Below are 15,416 nucleotides of genomic sequence, written 5' to 3'. Positions count from 1 at the left end.
TATATATATATATATTTCTCCGCCGAAATCACTTTTAAACCCATTTCCACCTTTTTTTCCCTTCTTTTCCTCTTACTTTTTTTTCACGTTTTTTTACGTTTTTCTCCTTTTCGCCTCTTTTCTGGGCGTATTATTCTTCTTTTTCTTCTTTTTTTTCGTCTAATGCATACCCCATCAGTGCAGCAATGCTTATTCAATACCGCCAGCAGATGGAGACACTGGGGGATAATTTTCTAAGGATTTATACTGATTTTTCCTGTCTGAATTTGTCGCACAGAAAGTTGCAGGCCAAATATGTGCGACATTTCTGCGACTTTAGCTTCTAGAGCATTTTTACAACATTATACATAGGTGCTGAATACATAAAAAGCGACTGTTCAGCGACAGACAAGTCGCATCGGCTGAAAGTAGGCCAGAATGTCAGTCCATGTTGGAGCAGGTTTAGATACAGTCTAAAGCATAGATCTCAAAGTCTGTGCACAGAATTTAGCAAGGGCCTCGCACCTTCTGATGCATCAGGTAGGTGCACAATAGCATAGCCTAACCCTCTGTACTTTGGTCTATATTGATGCGGGACATAGACAGCCAGCTGATGACCAATCCATTAGTGCAATGGATGGCTGGAAGCATTTGTCTTTGCCTTTGCAATACCACAGAAGCAATGCATGGTCAATGTACAGCAATGACACACCTGTGTGAACAGCCAGGAGACCCCCCCCCCATGTTATGTTACATAGTTACATAGTTAGTACGGTCGAAAAAAGACATATGTCCATCAAGTTCAACCAGGGAATTAAGGGGTAGGGGTGTGGCGCGATATTGGGGAAGGGATGAGATTTTATATTTCTTCATAAGCATTAATCTTATTTTGTCAATTAGGAACATTCAGCACCCACCCGCTATCAAGGCAGCTGCCTATCATGTCATGCCCTACCTGCACAGGTGTGCTGGCTACTCAAATGATCCAATTAAGGAGGCCATTTAGTCAGCAGCAGCAGAAGTCCTGTGCCTGGACGCTCCAACAGCGGCCAGACACAAGCAGAAGCAGAAGCAGCAGAAGCAGCAGCAGCACCACCTTTTGTTTTTTGGCTGCAGAAGCAGCAGCAGCAAGGCCCACAGGGCTGGCTAGCTGGCTAGCCAGCAAGCAGGTAGCAATGAAAGTAGGAATCTTTCTTTTTAACCCTGTAAGGGGGTGGTGCACTGTACCCGAAGATACTGCCATATCGGGTCAATGCATAGGGCGACGGAAGCAAGCTTCGAAATCAGCCCCCGTTCTCAAAAATCCATTTAATCCATTTAATATATGGTCCCCAGATAGGGGACGTATCAGATATTAAACTGATAAGAACAGATACTACACTTGATCTTAGCCAAAAGGCCGAGAAGCGATAACCGTGAAAGGGGCGGGCCCAACAAGGTCCCCTTCATGGGCACTATCACTGCTTGCTGTCAGGGAGGCTGCCAGACAATTTTCCATGCACACTCTGGGCTGGGGGGCAGTCAACCACCAGTACACACAGCAGAACCTAAACCCATACCATTATTGCTAAGCAGCAAGACAGGGGCCCATTGCACTCCCACGGGGCCTTTTTAAATGCAATCCATAACCCGGATTTGCCAGGAACCCTTCTTACTCCTCCTACTTGCATGTGACACTGGGCTTAGGATCTGCATAGGAAACACACACACAAGCACACACCTACCTTTGTTGCCTGCAGATGCCTCCTTGGCTGTCCCCAAACGGTATCAAACCAACACCCACGGGAAGCTGTAAGCATAGAGGACATGCCTGCACCCCATTGGACTTACCTGTGTGGGTTAAATCCGGGTTATTTGACAACCTATGGCGGTGATGGTTCTGCTCAGGCAGAGCAGTGCTGATGCTCCTCATAAAGCTGTCGCTGCTGTGAAGGTTCTAGGTGACATCACAAATCCCTATGGTTACATACACAACAAAGCTGGGTTGTTGTTGTTTACACTCTGCAAGGCCTGTGGAAGTGAGTGACATCATAGCACTGTAGTTCTGAGGGTTCTAGATGGATGCAACAATCTCCTGTTGCTTCTATGAAGGCCGTAATAGACGACATCACCAAACAGCTCCATAGTCACATACACAGCAAAGGAGAGATGTTGTTTACACCTAGTGATGTCAGTGGTATTGAGTGACATCATAGCACAGTGCTAAGGCTCCTGGGCCTGGACACAGCAGCGGCTGCAATATCTCAACGGAGAATACGTTTATATATATGTGTGTGTGTGCGCGTATATATATATATATATATATATATATATATATATATATTTCTCCGCCGAAATCACTTTTAAACCCATTTCCACCTTTTTTTCCCTTCTCTTCCTCTTACTTTTTTTTCACGTTTTTTTACGTTTTTCTCCTTTTCGCCTCTTTTCTGGGCGTATTATTCTTCTTTTTCTTCTTTTTTTTCGTCTAATGCATACCCCATCAGTGCAGCAATGCTTATTCAATACCGCCAGCAGATGGAGACACTGGGGGATAATTTTCTAAGGATTTATACTGATTTTTCCTGTCTGAATTTGTCGCACAGAAAGTTGCAGGCCAAATATGTGCGACATTTCTGCGACTTTAGCTTCTAGAGCATTTTTACAACATTATACATAGGTGCTGAATACATAAAAAGCGACTGTTCAGCGACAGACAAGTCGCATCGGCTGAAAGTAGGCCAGAATGTCAGTCCATGTTGGAGCAGGTTTAGATACAGTCTAAAGCATAGATCTCAAAGTCTGTGCACAGAATTTAGCAAGGGCCTCGCACCTTCTGATGCATCAGGTAGGTGCACAATAGCATAGCCTAACCCTCTGTACTTTGGTCTATATTGATGCGGGACATAGACAGCCAGCTGATGACCAATCCATTAGTGCAATGGATGGCTGGAAGCATTTGTCTTTGCCTTTGCAATACCACAGAAGCAATGCATGGTCAATGTACAGCAATGACACACCTGTGTGAACAGCCAGGAGACCCCCCCCCCCCCCCCCCATGTTATGTTACATAGTTACATAGTTAGTACGGTCGAAAAAAGACATATGTCCATCAAGTTCAACCAGGGAATTAAGGGGTAGGGGTGTGGCGCGATATTGGGGAAGGGATGAGATTTTATATTTCTTCATAAGCATTAATCTTATTTTGTCAATTAGGAACATTCAGCACCCACCCGCTATCAAGGCAGCTGCCTATCATGTCATGCCCTACCTGCACAGGTGTGCTGGCTACTCAAATGATCCAATTAAGGAGGCCATTTAGTCAGCAGCAGCAGAAGTCCTGTGCCTGGACGCTCCAACAGCGGCCAGACACAAGCAGAAGCAGAAGCAGCAGAAGCAGCAGCAGCAGCACCACCTTTTGTTTTTTGGCTGCAGAAGCAGCAGCAGCAAGGCCCACAGGGCTGGCTAGCTGGCTAGCCAGCAAGCAAGCAGGTAGCAATGAAAGTAGGAATCTTTCTTTTTAACCCTGTAAGGGGGTGGTGCACTGTACCCGAAGATACTGCCATATCGGGTCAATGCATAGGGCGACGGAAGCAAGCTTCGAAATCAGCCCCCGTTCTCAAAAATCCATTTAATATATGGTCCCCAGATAGGGGACGTATCAGATATTAAACTGATAAGAACAGATACTACACTTGATCTTAGCCAAAAGGCCGAGAAGCGATAACCGTGAAAGGGGCGGGCCCAACAAGGTCCCCTTCATGGGCACTATCACTGCTTGCTGTCAGGGAGGCTGCCAGACAATTTTCCATGCACACTCTGGGCTGGGGGGCAGTCAACCACCAGTACACACAGCAGAACCTAAACCCATACCATTATTGCTAAGCAGCAAGACAGGGGCCCATTGCACTCCCACGGGGCCTTTTTAAATGCAATCCATAACCCGGATTTGCCAGGAACCCTTCTTACTCCTCCTACTTGCATGTGACACTGGGCTTAGGATCTGCATAGGAAACACACACACAAGCACACACCTACCTTTGTTGCCTGCAGATGCCTCCTTGGCTGTCCCCAAACGGTATCAAACCAACACCCACGGGAAGCTGTAAGCATAGAGGACATGCCTGCACCCCATTGGACTTACCTGTGTGGGTTAAATCCGGGTTATTTGACAACCTATGGCGGTGATGGTTCTGCTCAGGCAGAGCAGTGCTGATGCTCCTCATAAAGCTGTCGCTGCTGTGAAGGTTCTAGGTGACATCACAAATCCCTATGGTTACATACACAACAAAGCTGGGTTGTTGTTGTTTACACTCTGCAAGGCCTGTGGAAGTGAGTGACATCATAGCACTGTAGTTCTGAGGGTTCTAGATGGATGCAACAATCTCCTGTTGCTTCTATGAAGGCCGTAATAGACGACATCACCAAACAGCTCCATAGTCACATACACAGCAAAGGAGAGATGTTGTTTACACCTAGTGATGTCAGTGGTATTGAGTGACATCATAGCACAGTGCTAAGGCTCCTGGGCCTGGACACAGCAGCGGCTGCAATATCTCAACGGAGAATACGTTTATATATATGTGTGTGTGTGCGCGTATATATATATATATATATATATATATATATATATATATATATTTCTCCGCCGAAATCACTTTTAAACCCATTTCCACCTTTTTTTCCCTTCTCTTCCTCTTACTTTTTTTTCACGTTTTTTTACGTTTTTCTCCTTTTCGCCTCTTTTCTGGGCGTATTATTCTTCTTTTTCTTCTTTTTTTTCGTCTAATGCATACCCCATCAGTGCAGCAATGCTTATTCAATACCGCCAGCAGATGGAGACACTGGGGGATAATTTTCTAAGGATTTATACTGATTTTTCCTGTCTGAATTTGTCGCACAGAAAGTTGCAGGCCAAATATGTGCGACATTTCTGCGACTTTAGCTTCTAGAGCATTTTTACAACATTATACATAGGTGCTGAATACATAAAAAGCGACTGTTCAGCGACAGACAAGTCGCATCGGCTGAAAGTAGGCCAGAATGTCAGTCCATGTTGGAGCAGGTTTAGATACAGTCTAAAGCATAGATCTCAAAGTCTGTGCACAGAATTTAGCAAGGGCCTCGCACCTTCTGATGCATCAGGTAGGTGCACAATAGCATAGCCTAACCCTCTGTACTTTGGTCTATATTGATGCGGGACATAGACAGCCAGCTGATGACCAATCCATTAGTGCAATGGATGGCTGGAAGCATTTGTCTTTGCCTTTGCAATACCACAGAAGCAATGCATGGTCAATGTACAGCAATGACACACCTGTGTGAACAGCCAGGACACCCCCCCCCCCCCCCCCCATGTTATGTTACATAGTTACATAGTTAGTACGGTCGAAAAAAGACATATGTCCATCAAGTTCAACCAGGGAATTAAGGGGTAGGGGTGTGGCGCGATATTGGGGAAGGGATGAGATTTTATATTTCTTCATAAGCATTAATCTTATTTTGTCAATTAGGAACATTCAGCACCCACCCGCTATCAAGGCAGCTGCCTATCATGTCATGCCCTACCTGCACAGGTGTGCTGGCTACTCAAATGATCCAATTAAGGAGGCCATTTAGTCAGCAGCAGCAGAAGTCCTGTGCCTGGACGCTCCAACAGCGGCCAGACACAAGCAGAAGCAGAAGCAGCAGAAGCAGCAGCAGCAGCACCACCTTTTGTTTTTTGGCTGCAGAAGCAGCAGCAGCAAGGCCCACAGGGCTGGCTAGCTGGCTAGCCAGCAAGCAAGCAGGTAGCAATGAAAGTAGGAATCTTTCTTTTTAACCCTGTAAGGGGGTGGTGCACTGTACCCGAAGATACTGCCATATCGGGTCAATGCATAGGGCGACGGAAGCAAGCTTCGAAATCAGCCCCCGTTCTCAAAAATCCATTTAATATATGGTCCCCAGATAGGGGACGTATCAGATATTAAACTGATAATAACAGATACTACACTTGATCTTAGCCAAAAGGCCGAGAAGCGATAACCGTGAAAGGGGCGGGCCCAACAAGGTCCCCTTCATGGGCACTATCACTGCTTGCTGTCAGGGAGGCTGCCAGACAATTTTCCATGCACACTCTGGGCTGGGGGGCAGTCAACCACCAGTACACACAGCAGAACCTAAACCCATACCATTATTGCTAAGCAGCAAGACAGGGGCCCATTGCACTCCCACGGGGCCTTTTTAAATGCAATCCATAACCCGGATTTGCCAGGAACCCTTCTTACTCCTCCTACTTGCATGTGACACTGGGCTTAGGATCTGCATAGGAAACACACACACAAGCACACACCTACCTTTGTTGCCTGCAGATGCCTCCTTGGCTGTCCCCAAACGGTATCAAACCAACACCCACGGGAAGCTGTAAGCATAGAGGACATGCCTGCACCCCATTGGACTTACCTGTGTGGGTTAAATCCGGGTTATTTGACAACCTATGGCGGTGATGGTTCTGCTCAGGCAGAGCAGTGCTGATGCTCCTCATAAAGCTGTCGCTGCTGTGAAGGTTCTAGGTGACATCACAAATCCCTATGGTTACATACACAACAAAGCTGGGTTGTTGTTGTTTACACTCTGCAAGGCCTGTGGAAGTGAGTGACATCATAGCACTGTAGTTCTGAGGGTTCTAGATGGATGCAACAATCTCCTGTTGCTTCTATGAAGGCCGTAATAGACGACATCACCAAACAGCTCCATAGTCACATACACAGCAAAGGAGAGATGTTGTTTACACCTAGTGATGTCAGTGGTATTGAGTGACATCATAGCACAGTGCTAAGGCTCCTGGGCCTGGACACAGCAGCGGCTGCAATATCTCAACGGAGAATACGTTTATATATATGTGTGTGTGTGCGCGTATATATATATATATATATATATATATATATATATATATATATATATATTTCTCCGCCGAAATCACTTTTAAACCCATTTCCACCTTTTTTTCCCTTCTCTTCCTCTTACTTTTTTTTCACGTTTTTTTACGTTTTTCTCCTTTTCGCCTCTTTTCTGGGCGTATTATTCTTCTTTTTCTTCTTTTTTTTCGTCTAATGCATACCCCATCAGTGCAGCAATGCTTATTCAATACCGCCAGCAGATGGAGACACTGGGGGATAATTTTCTAAGGATTTATACTGATTTTTCCTGTCTGAATTTGTCGCACAGAAAGTTGCAGGCCAAATATGTGCGACATTTCTGCGACTTTAGCTTCTAGAGCATTTTTACAACATTATACATAGGTGCTGAATACATAAAAAGCGACTGTTCAGCGACAGACAAGTCGCATCGGCTGAAAGTAGGCCAGAATGTCAGTCCATGTTGGAGCAGGTTTAGATACAGTCTAAAGCATAGATCTCAAAGTCTGTGCACAGAATTTAGCAAGGGCCTCGCACCTTCTGATGCATCAGGTAGGTGCACAATAGCATAGCCTAACCCTCTGTACTTTGGTCTATATTGATGCGGGACATAGACAGCCAGCTGATGACCAATCCATTAGTGCAATGGATGGCTGGAAGCATTTGTCTTTGCCTTTGCAATACCACAGAAGCAATGCATGGTCAATGTACAGCAATGACACACCTGTGTGAACAGCCAGGAGACCCCCCCCCCCCCCCCCATGTTATGTTACATAGTTACATAGTTAGTACGGTCGAAAAAAGACATATGTCCATCAAGTTCAACCAGGGAATTAAGGGGTAGGGGTGTGGCGCGATATTGGGGAAGGGATGAGATTTTATATTTCTTCATAAGCATTAATCTTATTTTGTCAATTAGGAACATTCAGCACCCACCCGCTATCAAGGCAGCTGCCTATCATGTCATGCCCTACCTGCACAGGTGTGCTGGCTACTCAAATGATCCAATTAAGGAGGCCATTTAGTCAGCAGCAGCAGAAGTCCTGTGCCTGGACGCTCCAACAGCGGCCAGACACAAGCAGAAGCAGAAGCAGCAGAAGCAGCAGCAGCAGCACCACCTTTTGTTTTTTGGCTGCAGAAGCAGCAGCAGCAAGGCCCACAGGGCTGGCTAGCTGGCTAGCCAGCAAGCAAGCAGGTAGCAATGAAAGTAGGAATCTTTCTTTTTAACCCTGTAAGGGGGTGGTGCACTGTACCCGAAGATACTGCCATATCGGGTCAATGCATAGGGCGACGGAAGCAAGCTTCGAAATCAGCCCCCGTTCTCAAAAATCCATTTAATATATGGTCCCCAGATAGGGGACGTATCAGATATTAAACTGATAAGAACAGATACTACACTTGATCTTAGCCAAAAGGCCGAGAAGCGATAACCGTGAAAGGGGCGGGCCCAACAAGGTCCCCTTCATGGGCACTATCACTGCTTGCTGTCAGGGAGGCTGCCAGACAATTTTCCATGCACACTCTGGGCTGGGGGGCAGTCAACCACCAGTACACACAGCAGAACCTAAACCCATACCATTATTGCTAAGCAGCAAGACAGGGGCCCATTGCACTCCCACGGGGCCTTTTTAAATGCAATCCATAACCCGGATTTGCCAGGAACCCTTCTTACTCCTCCTACTTGCATGTGACACTGGGCTTAGGATCTGCATAGGAAACACACACACAAGCACACACCTACCTTTGTTGCCTGCAGATGCCTCCTTGGCTGTCCCCAAACGGTATCAAACCAACACCCACGGGAAGCTGTAAGCATAGAGGACATGCCTGCACCCCATTGGACTTACCTGTGTGGGTTAAATCCGGGTTATTTGACAACCTATGGCGGTGATGGTTCTGCTCAGGCAGAGCAGTGCTGATGCTCCTCATAAAGCTGTCGCTGCTGTGAAGGTTCTAGGTGACATCACAAATCCCTATGGTTACATACACAACAAAGCTGGGTTGTTGTTGTTTACACTCTGCAAGGCCTGTGGAAGTGAGTGACATCATAGCACTGTAGTTCTGAGGGTTCTAGATGGATGCAACAATCTCCTGTTGCTTCTATGAAGGCCGTAATAGACGACATCACCAAACAGCTCCATAGTCACATACACAGCAAAGGAGAGATGTTGTTTACACCTAGTGATGTCAGTGGTATTGAGTGACATCATAGCACAGTGCTAAGGCTCCTGGGCCTGGACACAGCAGCGGCTGCAATATCTCAACGGAGAATACGTTTATATATATGTGTGTGTGTGCGCGTATATATATATATATATATATATATATATATATATATATATATATATATATATATTTCTCCGCCGAAATCACTTTTAAACCCATTTCCACCTTTTTTTCCCTTCTCTTCCTCTTACTTTTTTTTCACGTTTTTTTACGTTTTTCTCCTTTTCGCCTCTTTTCTGGGCGTATTATTCTTCTTTTTCTTCTTTTTTTTCGTCTAATGCATACCCCATCAGTGCAGCAATGCTTATTCAATACCGCCAGCAGATGGAGACACTGGGGGATAATTTTCTAAGGATTTATACTGATTTTTCCTGTCTGAATTTGTCGCACAGAAAGTTGCAGGCCAAATATGTGCGACATTTCTGCGACTTTAGCTTCTAGAGCATTTTTACAACATTATACATAGGTGCTGAATACATAAAAAGCGACTGTTCAGCGACAGACAAGTCGCATCGGCTGAAAGTAGGCCAGAATGTCAGTCCATGTTGGAGCAGGTTTAGATACAGTCTAAAGCATAGATCTCAAAGTCTGTGCACAGAATTTAGCAAGGGCCTCGCACCTTCTGATGCATCAGGTAGGTGCACAATAGCATAGCCTAACCCTCTGTACTTTGGTCTATATTGATGCGGGACATAGACAGCCAGCTGATGACCAATCCATTAGTGCAATGGATGGCTGGAAGCATTTGTCTTTGCCTTTGCAATACCACAGAAGCAATGCATGGTCAATGTACAGCAATGACACACCTGTGTGAACAGCCAGGAGACCCCCCCCCCCCCCCCATGTTATGTTACATAGTTACATAGTTAGTACGGTCGAAAAAAGACATATGTCCATCAAGTTCAACCAGGGAATTAAGGGGTAGGGGTGTGGCGCGATATTGGGGAAGGGATGAGATTTTATATTTCTTCATAAGCATTAATCTTATTTTGTCAATTAGGAACATTCAGCACCCACCCGCTATCAAGGCAGCTGCCTATCATGTCATGCCCTACCTGCACAGGTGTGCTGGCTACTCAAATGATCCAATTAAGGAGGCCATTTAGTCAGCAGCAGCAGAAGTCCTGTGCCTGGACGCTCCAACAGCGGCCAGACACAAGCAGAAGCAGAAGCAGCAGAAGCAGCAGCAGCAGCACCACCTTTTGTTTTTTGGCTGCAGAAGCAGCAGCAGCAAGGCCCACAGGGCTGGCTAGCTGGCTAGCCAGCAAGCAAGCAGGTAGCAATGAAAGTAGGAATCTTTCTTTTTAACCCTGTAAGGGGGTGGTGCACTGTACCCGAAGATACTGCCATATCGGGTCAATGCATAGGGCGACGGAAGCAAGCTTCGAAATCAGCCCCCGTTCTCAAAAATCCATTTAATATATGGTCCCCAGATAGGGGACGTATCAGATATTAAACTGATAAGAACAGATACTACACTTGATCTTAGCCAAAAGGCCGAGAAGCGATAACCGTGAAAGGGGCGGGCCCAACAAGGTCCCCTTCATGGGCACTATCACTGCTTGCTGTCAGGGAGGCTGCCAGACAATTTTCCATGCACACTCTGGGCTGGGGGGCAGTCAACCACCAGTACACACAGCAGAACCTAAACCCATACCATTATTGCTAAGCAGCAAGACAGGGGCCCATTGCACTCCCACGGGGCCTTTTTAAATGCAATCCATAACCCGGATTTGCCAGGAACCCTTCTTACTCCTCCTACTTGCATGTGACACTGGGCTTAGGATCTGCATAGGAAACACACACACAAGCACACACCTACCTTTGTTGCCTGCAGATGCCTCCTTGGCTGTCCCCAAACGGTATCAAACCAACACCCACGGGAAGCTGTAAGCATAGAGGACATGCCTGCACCCCATTGGACTTACCTGTGTGGGTTAAATCCGGGTTATTTGACAACCTATGGCGGTGATGGTTCTGCTCAGGCAGAGCAGTGCTGATGCTCCTCATAAAGCTGTCGCTGCTGTGAAGGTTCTAGGTGACATCACAAATCCCTATGGTTACATACACAACAAAGCTGGGTTGTTGTTGTTTACACTCTGCAAGGCCTGTGGAAGTGAGTGACATCATAGCACTGTAGTTCTGAGGGTTCTAGATGGATGCAACAATCTCCTGTTGCTTCTATGAAGGCCGTAATAGACGACATCACCAAACAGCTCCATAGTCACATACACAGCAAAGGAGAGATGTTGTTTACACCTAGTGATGTCAGTGGTATTGAGTGACATCATAGCACAGTGCTAAGGCTCCTGGGCCTGGACACAGCAGCGGCTGCAATATCTCAACGGAGAATACGTTTATATATATGTGTGTGTGTGCGCGTATATATATATATATATATATATATATATATATATTTCTCCGCCGAAATCACTTTTAAACCCATTTCCACCTTTTTTTCCCTTCTCTTCCTCTTACTTTTTTTTCACGTTTTTTTACGTTTTTCTCCTTTTCGCCTCTTTTCTGGGCGTATTATTCTTCTTTTTCTTCTTTTTTTTCGTCTAATGCATACCCCATCAGTGCAGCAATGCTTATTCAATACCGCCAGCAGATGGAGACACTGGGGGATAATTTTCTAAGGATTTATACTGATTTTTCCTGTCTGAATTTGTCGCACAGAAAGTTGCAGGCCAAATATGTGCGACATTTCTGCGACTTTAGCTTCTAGAGCATTTTTACAACATTATACATAGGTGCTGAATACATAAAAAGCGACTGTTCAGCGACAGACAAGTCGCATCGGCTGAAAGTAGGCCAGAATGTCAGTCCATGTTGGAGCAGGTTTAGATACAGTCTAAAGCATAGATCTCAAAGTCTGTGCACAGAATTTAGCAAGGGCCTCGCACCTTCTGATGCATCAGGTAGGTGCACAATAGCATAGCCTAACCCTCTGTACTTTGGTCTATATTGATGCGGGACATAGACAGCCAGCTGATGACCAATCCATTAGTGCAATGGATGGCTGGAAGCATTTGTCTTTGCCTTTGCAATACCACAGAAGCAATGCATGGTCAATGTACAGCAATGACACACCTGTGTGAACAGCCAGGAGACCCCCCCCCCCCCCCATGTTATGTTACATAGTTACATAGTTAGTACGGTCGAAAAAAGACATATGTCCATCAAGTTCAACCAGGGAATTAAGGGGTAGGGGTGTGGCGCGATATTGGGGAAGGGATGAGATTTTATATTTCTTCATAAGCATTAATCTTATTTTGTCAATTAGGAACATTCAGCACCCACCCGCTATCAAGGCAGCTGCCTATCATGTCATGCCCTACCTGCACAGGTGTGCTGGCTACTCAAATGATCCAATTAAGGAGGCCATTTAGTCAGCAGCAGCAGAAGTCCTGTGCCTGGACGCTCCAACAGCGGCCAGACACAAGCAGAAGCAGAAGCAGCAGAAGCAGCAGCAGCAGCACCACCTTTTGTTTTTTGGCTGCAGAAGCAGCAGCAGCAAGGCCCACAGGGCTGGCTAGCTGGCTAGCCAGCAAGCAAGCAGGTAGCAATGAAAGTAGGAATCTTTCTTTTTAACCCTGTAAGGGGGTGGTGCACTGTACCCGAAGATACTGCCATATCGGGTCAATGCATAGGGCGACGGAAGCAAGCTTCGAAATCAGCCCCCGTTCTCAAAAATCCATTTAATATATGGTCCCCAGATAGGGGACGTATCAGATATTAAACTGATAAGAACAGATACTACACTTGATCTTAGCCAAAAGGCCGAGAAGCGATAACCGTGAAAGGGGCGGGCCCAACAAGGTCCCCTTCATGGGCACTATCACTGCTTGCTGTCAGGGAGGCTGCCAGACAATTTTCCATGCACACTCTGGGCTGGGGGGCAGTCAACCACCAGTACACACAGCAGAACCTAAACCCATACCATTATTGCTAAGCAGCAAGACAGGGGCCCATTGCACTCCCACGGGGCCTTTTTAAATGCAATCCATAACCCGGATTTGCCAGGAACCCTTCTTACTCCTCCTACTTGCATGTGACACTGGGCTTAGGATCTGCATAGGAAACACACACACAAGCACACACCTACCTTTGTTGCCTGCAGATGCCTCCTTGGCTGTCCCCAAACGGTATCAAACCAACACCCACGGGAAGCTGTAAGCATAGAGGACATGCCTGCACCCCATTGGACTTACCTGTGTGGGTTAAATCCGGGTTATTTGACAACCTATGGCGGTGATGGTTCTGCTCAGGCAGAGCAGTGCTGATGCTCCTCATAAAGCTGTCGCTGCTGTGAAGGTTCTAGGTGACATCACAAATCCCTATGGTTACATACACAACAAAGCTGGGTTGTTGTTGTTTACACTCTGCAAGGCCTGTGGAAGTGAGTGACATCATAGCACTGTAGTTCTGAGGGTTCTAGATGGATGCAACAATCTCCTGTTGCTTCTATGAAGGCCGTAATAGACGACATCACCAAACAGCTCCATAGTCACATACACAGCAAAGGAGAGATGTTGTTTACACCTAGTGATGTCAGTGGTATTGAGTGACATCATAGCACAGTGCTAAGGCTCCTGGGCCTGGACACAGCAGCGGCTGCAATATCTCAACGGAGAATACGTTTATATATATGTGTGTGTGTGCGCGTATATATATATATATATATATATATATATATATATATATATATATATATTTCTCCGCCGAAATCACTTTTAAACCCATTTCCACCTTTTTTTCCCTTCTCTTCCTCTTACTTTTTTTTCACGTTTTTTTACGTTTTTCTCCTTTTCGCCTCTTTTCTGGGCGTATTATTCTTCTTTTTCTTCTTTTTTTTCGTCTAATGCATACCCCATCAGTGCAGCAATGCTTATTCAATACCGCCAGCAGATGGAGACACTGGGGGATAATTTTCTAAGGATTTATACTGATTTTTCCTGTCTGAATTTGTCGCACAGAAAGTTGCAGGCCAAATATGTGCGACATTTCTGCGACTTTAGCTTCTAGAGCATTTTTACAACATTATACATAGGTGCTGAATACATAAAAAGCGACTGTTCAGCGACAGACAAGTCGCATCGGCTGAAAGTAGGCCAGAATGTCAGTCCATGTTGGAGCAGGTTTAGATACAGTCTAAAGCATAGATCTCAAAGTCTGTGCACAGAATTTAGCAAGGGCCTCGCACCTTCTGATGCATCAGGTAGGTGCACAATAGCATAGCCTAACCCTCTGTACTTTGGTCTATATTGATGCGGGACATAGACAGCCAGCTGATGACCAATCCATTAGTGCAATGGATGGCTGGAAGCATTTGTCTTTGCCTTTGCAATACCACAGAAGCAATGCATGGTCAATGTACAGCAATGACACACCTGTGTGAACAGCCAGGAGACCCCCCCCCCCCCCCCCATGTTATGTTACATAGTTACATAGTTAGTACGGTCGAAAAAAGACATATGTCCATCAAGTTCAACCAGGGAATTAAGGGGTAGGGGTGTGGCGCGATATTGGGGAAGGGATGAGATTTTATATTTCTTCATAAGCATTAATCTTATTTTGTCAATTAGGAACATTCAGCACCCACCCGCTATCAAGGCAGCTGCCTATCATGTCATGCCCTACCTGCACAGGTGTGCTGGCTACTCAAATGATCCAATTAAGGAGGCCATTTAGTCAGCAGCAGCAGAAGTCCTGTGCCTGGACGCTCCAACAGCGGCCAGACACAAGCAGAAGCAGAAGCAGCAGAAGCAGCAGCAGCAGCACCACCTTTTGTTTTTTGGCTGCAGAAGCAGCAGCAGCAAGGCCCACAGGGCTGGCTAGCTGGCTAGCCAGCAAGCAAGCAGGTAGCAATGAAAGTAGGAATCTTTCTTTTTAACCCTGTAAGGGGGTGGTGCACTGTACCCGAAGATACTGCCATATCGGGTCAATGCATAGGGCGACGGAAGCAAGCTTCGAAATCAGCCCCCGTTCTCAAAAATCCATTTAATATATGGTCCCCAGATAGGGGACGTATCAGATATTAAACTGATAAGAACAGATACTACACTTGATCTTAGCCAAAAGGCCGAGAAGCGATAACCGTGAAAGGGGCGGGCCCAACAAGGTCCCCTTCATGGGCACTATCACTGCTTGCTGTCAGGGAGGCTGCCAGACAATTTTCCATGCACACTCTGGGCTGGGGGGCAGTCAACCACCAGTACACACAGCAGAACCTAAACCCATACCATTATTGCTAAGCAGCAAGACAGGGGCCCATTGCACTCCCACGGGCCTTTTTAAATGCAATCCATAACCCGGATTTGCCAGGAACCCTTC

At 46.1% G+C, this 15,416-nt stretch overlaps 7 non-coding genes across 7 annotated transcripts; all 7 read right to left on the bottom strand.

Moving 5' to 3' along the window:
- Positions 1-1,190: 1,190 nt before the first annotated feature.
- On the bottom strand, positions 1,191-1,390 carry LOC130330916 (U2 spliceosomal RNA). The gene has a single exon (XR_008873942.1). It is a non-coding gene; the product is annotated as a U2 spliceosomal RNA (small nuclear RNA).
- Positions 1,391-3,492: 2,102 nt separating this feature from the next.
- LOC130330921 (U2 spliceosomal RNA) lies at positions 3,493-3,683 on the bottom strand. The gene has a single exon (XR_008873946.1). It is a non-coding gene; the product is annotated as a U2 spliceosomal RNA (small nuclear RNA).
- A 2,106-nt stretch (positions 3,684-5,789) lies between these two features.
- LOC130330915 (U2 spliceosomal RNA) lies at positions 5,790-5,980 on the bottom strand. The gene has a single exon (XR_008873941.1). It is a non-coding gene; the product is annotated as a U2 spliceosomal RNA (small nuclear RNA).
- A 2,111-nt stretch (positions 5,981-8,091) lies between these two features.
- Positions 8,092-8,282, bottom strand: LOC130330920 (U2 spliceosomal RNA). The gene has a single exon (XR_008873945.1). It is a non-coding gene; the product is annotated as a U2 spliceosomal RNA (small nuclear RNA).
- A 2,116-nt stretch (positions 8,283-10,398) lies between these two features.
- On the bottom strand, positions 10,399-10,589 carry LOC130330919 (U2 spliceosomal RNA). Its single transcript, XR_008873944.1, has one exon. It is a non-coding gene; the product is annotated as a U2 spliceosomal RNA (small nuclear RNA).
- Positions 10,590-12,684: 2,095 nt separating this feature from the next.
- Positions 12,685-12,875, bottom strand: LOC130330918 (U2 spliceosomal RNA). Its single transcript, XR_008873943.1, has one exon. It is a non-coding gene; the product is annotated as a U2 spliceosomal RNA (small nuclear RNA).
- A 2,111-nt stretch (positions 12,876-14,986) lies between these two features.
- Positions 14,987-15,177, bottom strand: LOC130330914 (U2 spliceosomal RNA). Its single transcript, XR_008873940.1, has one exon. It is a non-coding gene; the product is annotated as a U2 spliceosomal RNA (small nuclear RNA).
- Between the last annotated feature and the right edge of the window lie 239 nt (positions 15,178-15,416).

The sequence above is a fragment of the Hyla sarda genome, unplaced genomic scaffold, assembly GCF_029499605.1.
Source record: "Hyla sarda isolate aHylSar1 unplaced genomic scaffold, aHylSar1.hap1 scaffold_3427, whole genome shotgun sequence".
Classification (NCBI taxonomy): domain Eukaryota; kingdom Metazoa; phylum Chordata; class Amphibia; order Anura; family Hylidae; genus Hyla; species Hyla sarda.
This window is presented reverse-complemented; position numbering and strand designations above follow the sequence as displayed.